The sequence below is a fragment of the Canis lupus genome, chromosome 31 (genome assembly GCF_048164855.1).
Source record: "Canis lupus baileyi chromosome 31, mCanLup2.hap1, whole genome shotgun sequence".
In the NCBI taxonomy this organism is placed as follows: domain Eukaryota; kingdom Metazoa; phylum Chordata; class Mammalia; order Carnivora; family Canidae; genus Canis; species Canis lupus.
This window is the reverse complement of record NC_132868.1, coordinates 33,159,781-33,177,597: the sequence shown is the minus strand read 5'-3', so window position 1 is coordinate 33,177,597 and position 17,817 is coordinate 33,159,781. Positions and strand designations below refer to the sequence as shown.

Here is a 17,817-nt window from a genome sequence, read left to right as displayed (position 1 = left end):
CACAGGTGTGTGCACTGGAAGAGGCTTAGGTAATATCAGTTGGGCCAGTGTATGGGCAGCTCTGCCTCTAGCAGGGGTCACATTCAGCTTATATCCAGCCTGTGGGTGGGGCCCAAGCCTATGTTACATGTATTTACCTTGCTTAGTTAGAGGCTACTATGTTACATGTATTTACCTTGCTTAGTTAGAGGCTACCAAAGGCATGTACTCCTCTAGAATAACAGGAGTGCAAGCACCAAGTCATACTCCACAAGCACATTTATGGCCTCTGAAGACACTAAAACCACTCATAATCCACTTGACAAAGCAAGTCTTGGGGCCAATGCCCAAATCAGAGAAATAAGAAAGTATACTGTACTATAATGAGATGAGGTGCTGAAGGCATTCAAAACAGGAGGACTGCAGGAAACAAAGCCATACAATATACAATATACTATGGACTGACACAGGGAATTCATGGGGGAAATATATAACACATCCTTAAATAGCTCTTGTTGCCTGCAGTGAAAATCACAGGGAAGGTAGAGAAATCGGTTCACAGAACAATTTGTTCTGTTATTAAAGTCCTAAAATTTGCATCGATCTTATTTCCAACACGGATCAATTACAAGTGAATATAGAGAATCTTTGAAGGAATTGTTCATCCTAACTGCCTGATGAGGGGGTGGTGATGCTACAGAATCTTAGCTAAACCTGAAATATTTAGTATAGATTATTTAGCTTTTGCTTTGTTTTACTCTTTGATTTTTCATGTTTTTTTACCAGCGGGAAATAAACGTACAGGAAGGTGTTCAACCAGGAAAGCAAAGTAAAATATCCATGAGTAGGTATTAATATTTCCCTTTTAAATTAATATTTTTAGTTGCATCAAACATCACATATCAGTACTACATAAATCAAATGTATAGGGAAAATTACAAACTCGTGTATAATCTAAATTCTCAGTCTTCTATTCTTCTCTATCATACTTAACTTAGGCACCTAACATGTGTCAGCCACTGTGTTTATTCCTGTGGATACAAAGATGAATATGACATATGTCCTGACTTGAAGAACTAGTGTTATTGGGCTTAGACATCTTAGACAGTCTTCTAGCTTTCAGTGGTTTATCTATTCTTTCTTTTAAGAAAAAAAATATTAAAGGGGCACCTGAGGGGCTCAGTCAGTTAAGCACCTGCATTCGGCTCAGATCATGATCCCAGGGTCCTGGGATGGAGTCCTGCATCGGGCTCCCTGCTCAGTCAGGAGCCTGCTTCTCCTTCTCTCTCTGCCTGCCACTTTGCCTACTTATGCTCTCTTTCTGTGTGTGTGTGTGTGTGTGTGTGTGTGTGTCAAATAAATAAATAAATAAATAGTCTTTTTTAAAAAAGAAAAAAATATTGGAAAATAATAGAGAATACACTAGGTTTTAGGAATTGTTAGCCCTAAATCTCTTTAATTACCCCTAAGCAAATGATCAGAACACTACTGTATCTATTTCTTCTTCAGTACAGTGGGAATCATGGTATTCGCCACACATATATTATTAGAATTTGTCTGAAGTACAAATAGAATTGAACATGATATCAAATTAAACAAAATTATGAAAATTACCCTTTACTGTACTAGTAATTCTTTGTGTGAAATGAGTAAAATTTAAGATTTGCATTTGGCTTTTCATTTAAAAAGTATTTCCTCATATGTTATTCTGGAATAATGGAATAATGGTTCCACAATTACGTCTTAATTCCTAATTCCTGGAGTTTATTAGTATATTTCCTAGCATTAAAAAAAAAGATTTCACAGCTGATTAAGAATTTAAGAACATCTCTGCCTATGTCTCTACCTCTCTCTGTGTCTCTCATGAATAAATAAATGAAATCTTTAAATCTTTAAATTTAAATTAATACCAGAGAACAGACATAATTCTGGGAACTGGATAGTAAAAATTTGATGTGATAGACCAGCATTTTAACCTGTTTTTTGGTTTTCAATGCTAGGCTCCAGTTTTTCTTTGTTTGTAGTTTTTTGCCACCACTCTGATTTGTAGTATAGAGATAAGAAAGTCTAAGAAATCAGCAGAGAAATTAAGATTTGGGGTGTAGGCACAAATATCAACTGTTTACAATGGCTACCTATACCACATCAACAAAAAAGGGATAAAAATTGTATGATTATCTCAATATATGCAGAAAAAAACATGTAACAAACTTCAATATCCATTCATGATAAAAACTCTCAACAAATTAGGTTTCAAGGGAACATACTTCAACACAATAAAGGCCAAGCATGAAAAATCCACAGCTAACATCATACTCAATGGTGAAAAACTGAGAATTTCTTTCCTGAGATCAAGAATAAGACAAAGGATGTCCACTCTCACCAGTTTTATTCAACAGAGTACTAGAAGTTCTAACTATAGCAATCAGATAAGAAAAAATATAAAAAGCATCCAAATTAGTAAGGAAGAAGTAAAATTTTCACTATGTGCAGATGACTTGAGAAGACTCCACCAAAAAACTCGCAGAACTGATAAATGAAATCAGTAAGATTGCAGGATACAAAATCAATATACAGAAATCCGTTGCATTTTTACATGCTAATAATGAAGCAGTAGAAAGAGAAATTTAAGAAAACAATACCACTTATAAATGTACCAATAAAGTAAATATGAATAAACTTAACCAAGGTAGTGAACGACCTGTACTCTGAAAACTATAGAACACTGATGAAAGAAATTGAAAATGACAACTAGAAAGACATTCCATGATCATGGATTAGGAGAAAAAAATAGTTAAAATGTCCATAACTACCCAAAACAATCTACAGATTATATGCAATTTCTATCAAGATACCAAAACCATTTTTCACAGAACTAAGACAAATAATCTAAAAATATGTATGGAAACACCACAGACCCTGAACAGACAAAGCAACTATGAAAGGGACAAAATTGGAGGTATCATAATCCCAGATTTGAAGATATGTTACAAAGTTGTAGCAATCTAAACAGTGTGTTTCTGGCACCAAAATAGATGCATAGATCAATGGAATGGGTAGAGACTCAGAAATAAACCTACATTTATATGGCCAGTTAATCTATGACAAAGGACGCAAGAATATACAATGGGGAAAAGATAGTCTCTTTAACAAATGGTGCTGAGAAAACTGGGCTGCTACGTGTGAAAGGATGAAATTGGACCACTTTCTTGTATCATAAACAAAAATAAGTTCATAATGGACTAAAGACCTATATGTGAGACCTTAAACTATAAAAATATTAGAGGAGAATATGGACAATAATTTGTCTAACATTGGCATTAGCAACATTTCTCTTGATATGTCTCCTAAGGCAGGAGAAAAAAATGCAATGATAAACCATTGGGGCTACAGCAAAATAGAAAGCTTTTACACAGTGAAGGAAACCATCAACAAAACAGAAAGGGAACTTAATGAATAGGAGAAGGTATTTGCACATGATATATCTAATAAGGGGTTATTATCTAAAATGTATAAAGAAGTTATTCATGTTAACTCTAAAATAACACTTTAAAAAAATGGCCAGAGGATCCTGATAAACATTTTTCCACAGATGGCCAATAGAAAAATGAAAAAATTCTCAACAGAACCAATCATTAAGGAAAGACAGATCAAAACCAAAATGAAATAACACATTATACTTGTAAACCAAAATGACAAGAAATGACAAGTGTTGAAGATATGGGAAAAAGGAACCCTCATGCACTTTTGATAGGAATGTAAATTGGTACAGCCACTATGGAAAACAATATGCAGTTTCCTACAAAGAACTAAAAATAGAAATACCATATGATCCAATAATTCCACTACTGGGTATTTATCCAAAGAAATTGAAAATATTAATTCAAAAAGTTAAATTTGCATCAATGTTTATTACAGTATTATTTACAACAACCAACCTAGGTGAAGCAACCTAGGTGTCTATCGATAGGTGAGTGAATAGGCAAATGTAGTGTGGGTTTATACATGTATATACTGTAGTATATACACACACATATACATACTATGGAATATTGTGCAGCCAGAAATAAAGGTGAAAAAAAAAAAAAAAAAGAAATAAAGGTGACATCTTGCCATTTGTAACAACATGGATGGGCCTAACAACATGAAGCATTTCTTTCTCTTTCTCTTTCTCTCTCCCTCTTTCCCTATAATGTTCACTACTGTAACTTCTAGTGGAGATACTGATGCTTCTCAGAAGCATCTTAGATGAGAAAGCTACTATTCTTATGTTAGGCTCGATTAATTTTTTAAAGATTTTATTTATTTATTTATGAGAGATACAGAGAGAGAAAGAGGCAGAGACAGGCAGGGGGAGGAGAAGCAGGCTCCATGCAGGAGCCCGATGTGGGACTCGATCCCGGGACTTCGTGATCATGCCCTGGGCCCAAGTCAGGTGCTCAACCACTGAGCCACCCAGGCGTCCCTAGGCTCAATTATTTATGGAGAGTTCAGACTAGGCTATCTTGTCTTAGAGAATAAGTGAGAGAATAAGTGGCTAGTAAGAATAATGAAACCTTTTTTCACATTTGTCTCTGCTTTTTTGACATACCACGTCTATTCCAGCTCTAGGGTCTTTCTGATTCCTTTGTGGGAAATATATTTTTCTCCTTCATACCCAAATTTTTCAGATCTTAGCTTAGACTACTCTCCTTGGAAACCCTCTAGTAAACAACCATATTCAGTACCCAATAAACTTTTCTTTTATCGTAGCTCTTCCATCATATTATATTTATTCATTATTTGCTTATTTGTTTAACATCAGAATCCTTCAACAGTAAGCTCCCTAAATGTAAGTGTGATGTGTCTTTTATTTACCTCTGTCTACTCATGGCCTAGCATGGTATCGGGTGTTTATCTGAAACGTAATAAGCATCTAACTTTTATCAGTTAAATTAATAGAAGGATGGATGAATAGATGGATGGAGAGACAATAAATCAATTTATATGGCTCTAGTGACAAATTAAAATTATCAAGTCATATAAATAATGGAAGAGGTGGCAATGAACTGAAGAACAAATAAGAAAGAATCCTTCTGCAAAAGTAGCATAGGAAACATCAAAACAAAGATAGATGATTTTTATAAAAATGCTGAAGACAATTAAAACTTCCATATTTTGTTCAAAACAAGAAAAAATTAAACAAAATAAAATAACACTTCTATAGTTTGACTGTTTTAACAAACTGGATCTTAATCAGTGATTCTCTCTCTAGGTTGTTGCCTTAGTTCTTTCAAAATATTTTTATGAATGGAAGGAGAGGTATCTTTCAGCCCTATATAAGTTTCTGCTATTTTATTCAGATTGTTTCCTTCTCCAGATACGGTTATTGAGTCTTGATCACCATGATGACACTGCTTTATGTGGTACGTCTTCCTTATGAAGTCTGAAGGCTGCTTTTCTGGAACAGATTGCACTGCTAGCCATTACTATCTTTCTCTCAGTGGCAAAACTACTATCCATTATACCAGGCCAATGGATATAGGAGAACAAGGGAGTCCATGCCTTATGGAGAGACGGGGGTAAGTTTTGCTCATTCTCTGCTCTTCCATTGGACTTGAAAAATATGAAGAGTGATCTTTCCCTTGATTCATAAACTCAACTAAGTTTTTACATTTATAACGTTTGTGTTTATAAGTTTATATGTCAAGTTGTGAAAAATATGGAGAACTCTGTTACCACAAAATAACAAGCAAATAATATTTTTTTAAAAAACCAACAACAACAACAAAAAACCTAAAGGATGCACTTATGGACACGTTGTTTAAGAAGTTGTCCTTAAAGACATTTGTATATATCTTTGTATCTATGAGAATCCTCAGTTTAGTAATGAAATGTGATATTTTACTAAAATTTTCAGCTAAAAATGGTGTAACAGATCTGGGGATTTGGTACACTGAGGAGAAAATATGGGGTCATTGTCATTTCATGTTACCACAGGATTAACTGAAAGCCAATGAGGCCTTGGCATTACTGGATCAAAACGTGAACTGCTTACATGTGAATTCTGAATTACAGCTTCTACCCTCTACTTTTGGAGAGAATGTTAAACTTTACGCATTTTATCCTCTCTTCTGTAAGATGGAGATAACAATAATACCTAGTTTGCACACTGATTTTCAACATTGCATCAGTTAATGCCAATTAAAAATCTTAGCACAGCCCATGGCGCCTAGTATGCAGTAGATGTTGGCAGTGTTTTAGTCTTCAGTATGCTACTGAGGATTGAGCACAACATGTGGCATGAATGACTAACTTGGTTAAAGACCTCACTATGGCTCATAAAGCAGCTAAAACAGAGGTTAAAGGTGCAGGGTAATGTCAAGGTCAAGTATGCAAGGGGGACCTGAGCGTATGGCCCAGCCACTTACCTTCATGAAGAGGAATCTTTTTACACTGTTGTGTTGATCATGTTTGCCGTGTCCAGGAGCAAGCTATCCAGTGCATGATGTGAGTGCTCAGATGAGTAGATTGAATCTTCAATGATTTAATTATTTTTAGCCTTAATATTTTGTAGATTACTGAGAAACTTTAAAGTCCTAGCTCCTATTATTCTTAGATATATTTATGTTGAACATGTATAATTCTCTATTCCACTCTGCCTCAGGTATATAACCAGGCATATAATGATTAAAAATTAAAACTCATTTTTCTGATTTTGTAAAGAACATCTATGTAGACAAAATCACTCCATTTGACATGACTGACTACAATGTCTGTCTTGTGGGAAAGCATTCTGTATTTAAATTTTATTCTTTACAGGGTCAATACCCATTAGAATCAAGCTTCCACTAAATGTTCAACAACTGCTAGTTAGTGATCTTGATGATGAAAAATACACTTTTAAATTTGTTAACTTAAGAGACTATTTATTATTATGCCATATAACTGTCTAGGATTATTATTCCAAACATAATGGATGGGATGGGTCATGAGACTATTTTATGTTCTCAGGTTCATTCTAACTCAAATAATTGTTTTTAAAAACCACACCTTTAACTACCTATAATATATAATCATCATCCTTCCTTCCTGTGACAGATTAAAGCAGCTTGCAAGTTATAAAACTGATTTAATTCTGGGTAGTAAATGCCTTTCCTCAGAATTTAAACACCTTGTTCTTTTTTTATATCAAGAATGTTTCTTAGTGATAAATATCACCTTGTTGCTGGAGCCTTTTGCAGCTTTGGTTTTTTGTAAACTCAGTATTTTTAAATTTTTTTCTATTATTCATGAGAGAATTCAGAATTGCTCTTCTTCCTATAGCTACAGGATGATTAGTTGTTTTCTCTCTTAGGACATATAAATGTATAAAAGAGGCCACTCCTAGGAAAAGTGGATCCAAAGAGGGTGCTATAAAGCTATGTAGTGGAGTCTACTAATAAATGAAATAAAACAAAAACAAAACAAAACAAAACAAAATAGACGCCTTAAGGTAAATCCTTTTACACATATAAGTTTTGTACCTTGATTCAATAATTCTATATTTATTGTTCTTTCATGTTCTCTCCCTTTTATAAATAAAATTTACCCTACCTATCTTTATATTGATTTATTTGGTTTGGGGGCTGGTGGTGACTGCTGGTTAAACTAGATATTTGATTTCAACAACTATAATGAATGTAGTTCTACTCTTACAATAGGTAGCACTTGATCTTGCGTAAAATACATTCTGAAGAAAACATCCCTGAAGCATAACAATAATTTTTGAGAAATTTCAAAACCATGGATAATATCTTAATGTACTTTCAAACCAGAATTCATAATTGCAAAGCACTTACACATATCATATGTTTTTGCCCAGATTTCATAAAATGGGATATTGTGGTTCATAATGATAAACTGACTTGCAATTTGTCAGGGAGTAACTGCCAAGTCTATGACTTAAATGCAAATATTTGGATCCCTAATGTAGAAGGCATGTATAGTCAGATCATTTCAATACCTAAGTTAGATAGCTACCCAGGAAGATATAAAATCACAGAGGACAAGCACCAAATGTAGCTCTCAGCTGGAAAAAAAATAATCCTTAGACTTGTGTTGCTTGGTGTAATTCTTTTTAAAACATTTGCACATACTATGTCAAAAACATGTTGCAAAATGTTACTTTCTTTAACTTCCATAATTATGTGCTCTGAAGGAAGATGGCCCCTGAATCTCAGGCTTTGTTCCTGGAACAATCCAAGGGAACTACTATAGATTCTATGCTTCCCTGGCCACCTTTATCCCTTAATCTTGCATTGCTTCGATGTAAAACACGAAATGTGAAGAAAGTAAAGCATGATTATTTAATCCTGCAGCCCTTGTGCTACACTGGTCCCTTGGGAGGGGGTTGCTTTGTTTTTGTTTTTGTTTGTTTTTTTTTAATTTATTTTTTATTGGTGTTCAATTTACTAACATACAGAATAACCCCCAGTGCCCGTCACCCATTCACTCCCACCCCCCGCCCTCCTCCCCTTCTACCACCCCTAGTTCGTTTCCCAGAGTTAGCAGTCTTTACGTTCTGTCTCCCTTTCTGATATTTCCCACACATTTCTTCCCCCTTCCCTTATATTCCCTTTCACTATTATTTATATTCCCCAAATGAATGAGAACATATAATGTTTGTCCTTCTCCGACTGGCTTACTTCACTCAGCATAATACCCTCCAGTTCCATCCACATTGAAGCAAATGGTGGGTATTTGTCATTTCTAATAGCTGAGTAATATTCCATTGTATACATAAACCACATCTTCTTTATCCATTCATCTTTCGTTGGACACCGAGGCTCCTTCCACAGTTTGGCTATCGTGGCCATTGCTGCTATAAACATCGGGGTGCAGGTGTCCCGGCGTTTCATTGCATTTGTATCTTTGGGGTAAATCCCCAATAGTGCAATTGCTGGGTCGTAGGGCAGGTCTATTTTAACTCTTTGAGGAACCTCCACACAGTTTTCCAGAGTGGCTGCACCAGTTCACATTCCCACCAACAGTGTAAGAGGGTTCCCTTTTCTCCGCATCCTCTCCAACATTTGTGGTTTCCTGCCTTGTTAATTTGCCCCATTCTCACTGGTGTGAGGTGGGATCTCATTGTGGTTTTGATTTGTATTTCCCTGATGGCAAGTGATGCAGAGCATTTTCTCATGTGCATGTTGGCCATGTCTATGTCTTCCTCTGTGAGATTTCTGTTCATGTCTTTTGCCCATTTCATGATTGGATTGTTTGTTTCTTTGGTGTTGAGTTTAAGAAGTTCTTTATAGATCTTGGAAACTAGCCCTTTATCTGATATGTCATTTGCAAATATCTTCTCCCATTCTGTAGGTTGTCTTTGAGTTTTGTTGACTGTATCCTTTGCTGTGCAAAAGCTTCTTATCTTGATGAAGTCCCAATAGTTCATTCTTGCTTTTGTTTCTTTTGCCTTCATGGATGTATCTTGCAAGAAGCTACTATGGCCAAGTTCAAAAAGGGTGTTGCCTGTGTTCTCCTCTAGGATTTTGACGGAATCTTGTCTCACGTTTAGATCTTTCATCCATTTTGAGTTTATCTTTGTGTATGGTGAAAGAGAGTGGTCTAGTTTCATTCTTCTGCATGTGGATGTCCAATTTTCCCAGCACCATTTATTGAAGAGACTGTCTTTCTTCCAGTGGATAGTCTTTCCTCCTTTATTGAATATTAGTTGACCATAAAGTTCAGGGTCCACTTCTGGATTCTCTATTCTGTTCCACTGATCTATGTGTCTGTTTTTGTGCCAGTACCACACTGTCTTGATGACCACAGCTTTGTAGTACAACCTGAAATCTGGCATTGTGATGCCCCCAGATATGGTTTTCTTTTTTAAAATTCCCCTGGCTATTCGGGTTCTTTTCTGATTCCACACAAATCTTAAAATAATTTGTTCTAACTCTCTGAAGAAAGTCCATGGTATTTTGATAGGGATTGCATTAAACGTGTATATTGCCCTGGGTAACATTGACATTTTCACAATATTAATTGAGGGAGGGGGTTGCTTTGGATGTTATGCATGTGGTCAAGTCCTCTCAGGCTACTAGAACTCTAATCTACCCACTCAAATTGGGTTAGGATAATCCATATATCATTTCCTATACTGCTAGGTAACTGTTAAAATATTAGTCTGTATCTCAAAGATCTTGTCAGCTCCACAAAAACAGATATTTTCTTATGCATTTTTCTAGTCACTGGACCCGGGATTACAAGCATATCGTTCTATATGCTCAATAAATAAATATTGAATTGAGACAAGACTTGAATTCAGCTCTTGAAAGTGAAAAGATACCAATAGTGTTATGTTCTATATTCTGTGTCCTGAAAAGAACAAGGGAAAAGAAGTTTCCCCATGTAACAACAGATAGCTGTCTAAAATAGATCCGAATCATTTAAAAAGGATTCCTTATTTATTTTGGGCTTTGACTTTTGGGAATATCTAATTCACTTTTTTTATTTAAGACTGTAAATTTGGTACTTGACAAAGAGCTGGAATCCACAAGGAACAGATCTGTAGGTGATAGGAACTGATGGCATAGGTGCAGAAGAAAGATATAAGAGAACAGACAAGGTAAGTACTCATCTCTTACCCATCAGCAAAAATTACATCCTGTGAAAAGTACATACTGGACTAAAGAACTGGACTACATCTCGGCCATGCTATTAAACACAAAAACACTGATCTAGTTAAATAAATCAGTATGGTTACTTTACCAGTATTTTTTGTTAGTGTTGGCATAATCTTATTTCTATTCTTTTTTTTTTTTTTTGTCTTCAGCATTTGTGTCCTTATATTTAAGGTTTCTCCTAAAAGTGACATATTTTGCTCTACAAAAGAAAGTTTTAGTTCTTTTACAATTTTATCTTTCATTTTTCTTTATCAAAATGAGCAGCCTACATCAAATCTGATAACCAAACACAGTATGATGTGCAAATGTTTGATTTCATTATTTAAAATTTTTGAAGTTAGATTGTAACAATATGAGTTTCAACAGAGTCAAATTCTCATTGGCATGCACTTCTACACTTTAATTACAGAATGGTGTAATCAGTTGCTTTCTGATAAAAATGAAGAGGTTGGTTAAAGTGAAACTGGCTAATACTGTCATTTAATTAAAGGATACTATTCTCATTACAACACTTTTTTTAGAACACTGATAATGTGCTCACAAAAATCATGCTGAGTCCATTACTTTCCAGAAAATTGATTCTCATAGCTAATATTTTTGGATGGTAAAATGAGTGTTTTGTAATATGCAAGTCAGTTTTTGCAAATTCTTTATATTCATTTTAGTTGTAATGTGTTATCATTATTAATATATTTTAAGCAAGATTCCCATACACTAATATATATTCATTTGAAACGAGTTATTTTTGGAAATATATCTATATATGTGTAGATGATTAAAATGATTCGTTAAAATATTGTTAAAATTCTTTGCTCTTCTTTTAAAGAAGTTGAGGACATTAGGAGTTCCTTCATATCTCAGATATTAAATGAAATGATTTTTTTTATTGTTTCCTTTTAGTCTTACTCTCTTTTGGCCTTCTGTGGCCAAAAAAGCTGAGATATATTGGTAGCAACATGGCGATAGACAACAGTGCAGTAACATGGAAGAGCACACATTCCTCCAATATGCCATGTAGTTTTTTATAGTTGATGTCACTATGGAAGAATTATGTAGAAAACACCTGGTTGGGGCCATAATTAACATTTATTTGATATTTCTGATACTTATCAGTATTTTAAAAATTCTTTGGAGTTAAGATGATTTTTAAAATTTTGTTTGTAAGGCATTTTTAATATATCTAGGAGTTCAGAGATGAACATATGTATTCTTCATGATTTATCAATTGTTGATGCTCATGTGATGATTACTTTCACATTCCACGATAGTCACCGATGGCATAACAATAGAGGTGAGACAGTCAGCCAGGTCCTGACAATAAGAGGATCTCTAAATGCTGGTTACTTCAAGCATAACCAGTGATAAAGTTTTCCTCTCCTTGGTTTCTAAATATGTCACTGGCCAAATCTGGAACAATTTGAGCACCAAACTGAAAAAATAAGTTTATGCACGTCTGTACTGATGATGAATGCTTAAATGAGCAAAAGAAAATGAAAGCCTCTTGCTTATGGTAGAACGATGAGCACACTTTGGAACTGTGGAGGAAAAGGTGGCTAAAGTGGGAAAGTTCAGCATGTTAACCATCGTAGTAGAGGCTGGATTGAAAACAAATCAATGGGTAAAAAATCTACTTGATATTATGATCATTAGCAGGATGTTTGCATAGTATTAAACTGTCTTCCCAATTCTTTCTGGGTCATCCATTACAAATTATCATATACCAATAATTTTTTTTACATCATTCCTGCTTCTGAAATGTTTGTAGTCATGTAAAGTTGTAAATAAGAGATATGGCTCTCTCTATATCACTGAGCTGAAACTGGGAATGAGAAGCATTCATTTATGCCTAGCTTCTTTAGGATTCATCCATGCTATTACCTGATAACAATTTCATTCACCGTTATTGCCGAGTATACCACAATTTATGCTGTTGAACTTTTTTGTTGTTTCTAGCTTGTAGGTATAACACACAAGACATCTATGGAAACGTCTACTGGTTTTGAAGCAGCACTCTGAATTCTGAATTTTCAGTTTCCTGAGGATTAATGATCTTGAACATCTATCTCCCTGTGCTTATAGGCCATTTCTGCATCCTTTCATATGAAATGACTAAGTCATTTGTCCATATATTTAGAGATGGGGTGGTAACTTTGGCTTTAAGAGTTTCTTATATAGTCTGGATTCCAGTCCAGATATAAATAAACTCTATCTCCATGATATATAAATATTTTTTCTCCTTTATTCTGTCCATTTGTTGACTTATATTGATTATTTTTAATGATAATTAAATCTTCCTTCTTTGGATAAACCTAATTATTGTTACTATATTTTTAAATAGAGTTATGGGAACAATTTGCTAATATATTGCCCATGATATTAATTATGTGCATGAGAGAGAGTGCGTCCCTGAATATTTTTTCCTGCAATGTCTGTGATCAATTGAGAGTCACAATAAAACAATGTTACAAAATTATTTGGAAATTATTTCAACATTTTATAATCTTTGCAAATGTTTGCATATAAATGTTATTTATTCCCGAAAAATTGAAGATGAAGGTGAAGATGTCTGAGTTTGGAGTTATTTTTAGGAGAACAATTTTATTTACACATTCAGTATTTTTAGATTATATGTTCTTAGTTTTCTTTAAATCTAAAATTATAATTTTATGAATATAAAGTTGTTAATATCTTTTTATAAGTTTTTAATGTTTGTATGATCTGTATTACTAACTCCTTTTTCATTTGATATTGAAAGTATGTGTGTGTGTGTTTTATATTTTAAATTTTATTATTCTTTCTTGGTATTTACCAATTTTTTTATTTTTTCAAAGAATCAATTATTGTACTTTGGGTCATTTTTTTTTTTACGATTTTTCCTAATTTTATTTTACATTTATCTTTATAATTGCCTACTTTTCTTCTTTACATTTAATTTTCTGGTTCTTTTAAAACTTCTTAAAATGGATCTTTACAACTTTAGGATTAGCCTACCTAATTTTCTCAGGATATACTCAGGGCTATAAATTTTCCTGCACACAATTTTAGGTTCACATCATAAATTTTAATACATTATATGTTAGCTATTTTCCTGTTCTTTAGTTGATATTTTGATATTTTTAGAGTATCCATGGGTCATTTTAACAGCTGTTTCCCTTTGTATATTTAAAAATTATATTTTGATTTTTAATTTCTAATTTCAGTTTTAAATGAAAAAATTTAAATGAGAAATTATTACTACCTTATATATTTGTGCCTTTTTAAAAGATCCTGTAATCTGTAGTTGTTAACAATTGATTTGTTATCTATGCATTCTATCAGCTATTGAGAAGTGTAATAAAATCACTGCAATTGTATTTTATTCTTAAATTATGTCAAATTTTTACTTTTGTTAATTAATAGATTTTTATTATTTTAAAAATTCCCTCTTTGCCCTTAATGCTACTACTTGCCATAACAATCCATGGTTATTTTAAAGTATTTATGTGATAATTCCATAATCTACTATTAATAGATTATTGCTCTGTTTCTATTAATCACATATTTTATATGTTTTGATCTTCTCATATGTTCGATAAGTGCCAGACATTCTTTATGTAAAATTGGAAAGATAATTTGAGGTTTTGGTTAATGCCACTTTTCTTCAGAGAAGATTTGCTTTTGCTTTTGTAGCTTTCTAATATAAAAACATAAGCAATACCAATGACTGCCATCCTAATATGCTTCAAAAGATTTGAAATTTCAGTCCCTCTAAACATATTTTACCCAGTTCTCTCTTAATAGTAATAGTGTTTAGTGCTTTGATGTTCCCAACCAAATACCAGAGGAGTTTCAGAGCCCCAAACACTGAGCATTTAAGTTCAGTTTGTGTCCTTTCAAGCTCCTTAATTCTTTCAGAAGGAAGTTTAGACTCTCAGGTTCTCAGTAACTGTTTTAAGAATTGGAAATCCATAGAAGAGGAAAGGAGGACCAAAGACTGGTCCTCATTTTAAGCTTTAATTTTCTTTCAAATCTTGTATCTGGACTTCCCAAATCTTTTCTTTCTTATTCAATGCCTCACAACTGATATATCCCAGATTTTGTTATGTCTCCTAGAGAGAAGGTTAATCTGACACAACTTTATTACAATTTGAGAAGCAAAAACAATGTGCATACTTTTAATATGTCATAAACAATTCAAATTCAAGAAAGAAAATAAAATTGAAGTCCATATGTACTATATCCACAATTTTTTCAAGTCATATAAAAGAAGGAGGGTAAGAAATTTTGCCTACTGCTGTCTCTAATTCATTTCCTGATAATTTCAGTGCAGGAATATTTTCTAAGTTTACTAAATAATTTCCCTGCCTTTGGACTCTTTTTCATCCAAACTACTCTTTATACTACTATCTAAATTATTTTCTAAATCAAAAGTTATTTTTGTCACTTTCCTCTGCAAGTATTTTCACCATTTACACATAAGTTAAAATGTCTTCATATAACATTTCAAATCTCACTATATGGCTCCACTGACACACCTAGGCTCATATTTCATTCCAAACCCTAATTCTCTCTTGGCTCCATCCATGACAGACTCCAATACACTGAGAATTTCCTGTATTCTTCCTACTTATGAAATTTTTTACCTTGGCTCAAACTAGCATACTCTCTGATGCTTTAAAGCTGTGAAAATCTTCCTGTCCAGAAAGTAAGTAAGTGTGAACAAACAAACAATAAACAAACAAAAATGATGAAGGTCTGCCAAAGTGTCAAAAATAGAGAAGCCAATATGAAAGTATTCTCAGGGGCCACAGCTAGAACAATGTAATTAAGGAAGTAATATTGGATCATAACTCAAAATTTAAATAAATATCCCCAAGTCCAAACAGATATAAATAAATGAAGATAGCTAAATCTCTCATGCATAATTCTGATTAATCTAAGTAGATACTTCTTTAAAATTGTACTTAGCTCCCACCCCTTTTTAAGTGGGAGCTACCCTAAGTGAATTCCTTCCAAATAGTTGTATGAAAATGAAGTGACAAAAGTAATTTTGCAGTGGATAAACCTAGCCAATACTACTTCAACAATATGATATGTTGTGATAAGATTGGCACTTTACCTCTGTGGTCTTTGTTTTTTTTTTTTTTTTTTACCTCTGTGGTCTTTGTACTACAAATTCATAACCTTAATTTAACTATGATAAAGATATTGAGAAAATCCAAGTTGGGGGTTTGTGAGCACTAACTCATCAGAACTTTCAAAGTCATAAAAAATAAGAAAACTTTAAGGAACTCACAGTCCAGAGAAGGCTTAAGGAGAGAGACATGACAACTAAATATAATGTGGTATCCTGGATAGACTCTTACAAGAAATAAATGAGGGAAATGGATAAAATCTGAAAAAAATATGGAGTTCACCTGATAATAATATATCAACATTAGAGGATTAATAATGACAAATATAACACAGTTAAGTAGAACAATAACAATATGGAGACTTGTTTACAGGGCACACAGGAACTCTTCATATTGTCTTTGCCAATCTGTAAACCTATGACCCTCCTAAAATAAAAAATTTTATTTTAAAAAAAAGTGTCCATTAAAATAACCACAACTTAGTTTTCCTAATTATTTTCTTAAAATGTACAAGGGCTTACAGCGATATGAAAGTGTTTGAATTCCCTGCTGTTATGACTGGAGTCAATTAGAGTTTCCAATGAGGAAACTGACATAATCTGACATACAGTTTAATAAAACAGTTTTCAAAGGTCAGGTTCCATATTTACTTTCCTATATTTTTCTTCTCAGACTGAACAATTTCCTTTTGTTGCATTTATGTATTTTCTGTGCCTCTATTTGGTAGGTGTTGAATTCGGTTTATTTGTTGAATTTGTTTATTTACTTCAATTTATTTATTTATTGTACTTAAATTTCCATACATATATTTGCTGTACTCCATGTTGGACATAAAAAGAGTGAATATTATGATCACTGATCTCAAATATTTTATGGATTAGCATAAAAGTAAGCAACCAATATCATACAATAGGCTAATAGTCTATAAACAGTTATAGAAAGCATAGTAATAGTATAGAAGAAAAATTTTTTTCAGAGAAAATGGGATTTGGTTTGAGATTAAAGCACTAGTAGTATGAGTTTGCCAGTTGAACAAATGGAATCAGTATTTTTCTTTTACTTTGAAAGTAATAACAGATTTCATTTTTTTCCTGATTATGAATAATATTTATTTTCATTTTAAAAAATACTTTATTTAAATTCATTTTGCCAACATATAGTATAATACTACACTTTTATTATAGAACATTAAATACAAACACCTATGAAAAATTGGAAATTATGTTACCAATAAACATTTTATATTCATTCATACGTTTCTAATATTGCTCTATGAATATATTTGCATTTTTTTACCAAAATGGGTAAAAACTTATATATAGGTTTACTGTTTTCTAATTGTTTTTCACTTTTAATATATTGCAAGCAATTTGATACCATTAAAAATATCCAAGATAAGAGAATTCTGGCAAAGGTAATGCCATGAGGAAAAGCATGGAGATACTTCTGGGAATGATTTGTTCTGTAAATTACAACTAATTAAGCACAACTGGATAAGGCAAGAGTGAGGCAAAAAATAGGAATAAGAGATATGAGACTGGAGAGATCTCCATGATCACCAAATTCTTAACATCTATTACCAAAATATTCACACTTTTTAGCAATGAAGAATCATTGGAGAATTTAGACTAGAAAAGTAACACATGATCATGTTTTTGTAGCTTCTTTTCTACTAGATAGCAATTAGATAATAGTAGGTGATAAACATGTAAATTGTCAAGACTGCATAATTGCTGATCATTAAACATGACATTTCCCCAATCCGCTAGGTGTTCGGTAGATAATATACATATATAATTGTCACGTTACAAATATAAAATGTTTTACACTTAATAAGTGATCGATAAATATGAACTAGCCTCAGAATGAAATAAAGACCAACCTTTCTAACAAAACATTAGCTTATATAAATCTTGGTATCCGATAATAAGCATATAAATCACCTTTTGTCAAATTTTGTCCTTTAGCCACCCTAATATGTTTTACTTTACATTTCATTAACATTACTTTCTTTTTTTAAGATTTATTTATTTATTCATGAGAGACAAGAGAGAGAGAGAGAGAGAGAGGCAGAG

The 17,817-nt window shown here is 33.1% G+C and overlaps 1 long non-coding RNA gene across 2 annotated transcripts in view; it reads left to right on the top strand.

Moving 5' to 3' along the window:
- The window catches only part of LOC140622448 (uncharacterized), an 83,494-nt gene extending 70,687 nt beyond the window's left edge, over positions 1–12,807 (top strand). For both annotated transcript variants that reach the window (XR_012022211.1, XR_012022213.1), the window contains exons 4-5: positions 5,339–5,540; positions 12,582–12,807. This is a non-coding gene — a long non-coding RNA (uncharacterized lncRNA). The remainder of the gene's footprint in view (positions 1–5,338; positions 5,541–12,581) is intronic.
- The last annotated feature ends 5,010 nt before the right edge of the window (positions 12,808–17,817 follow it).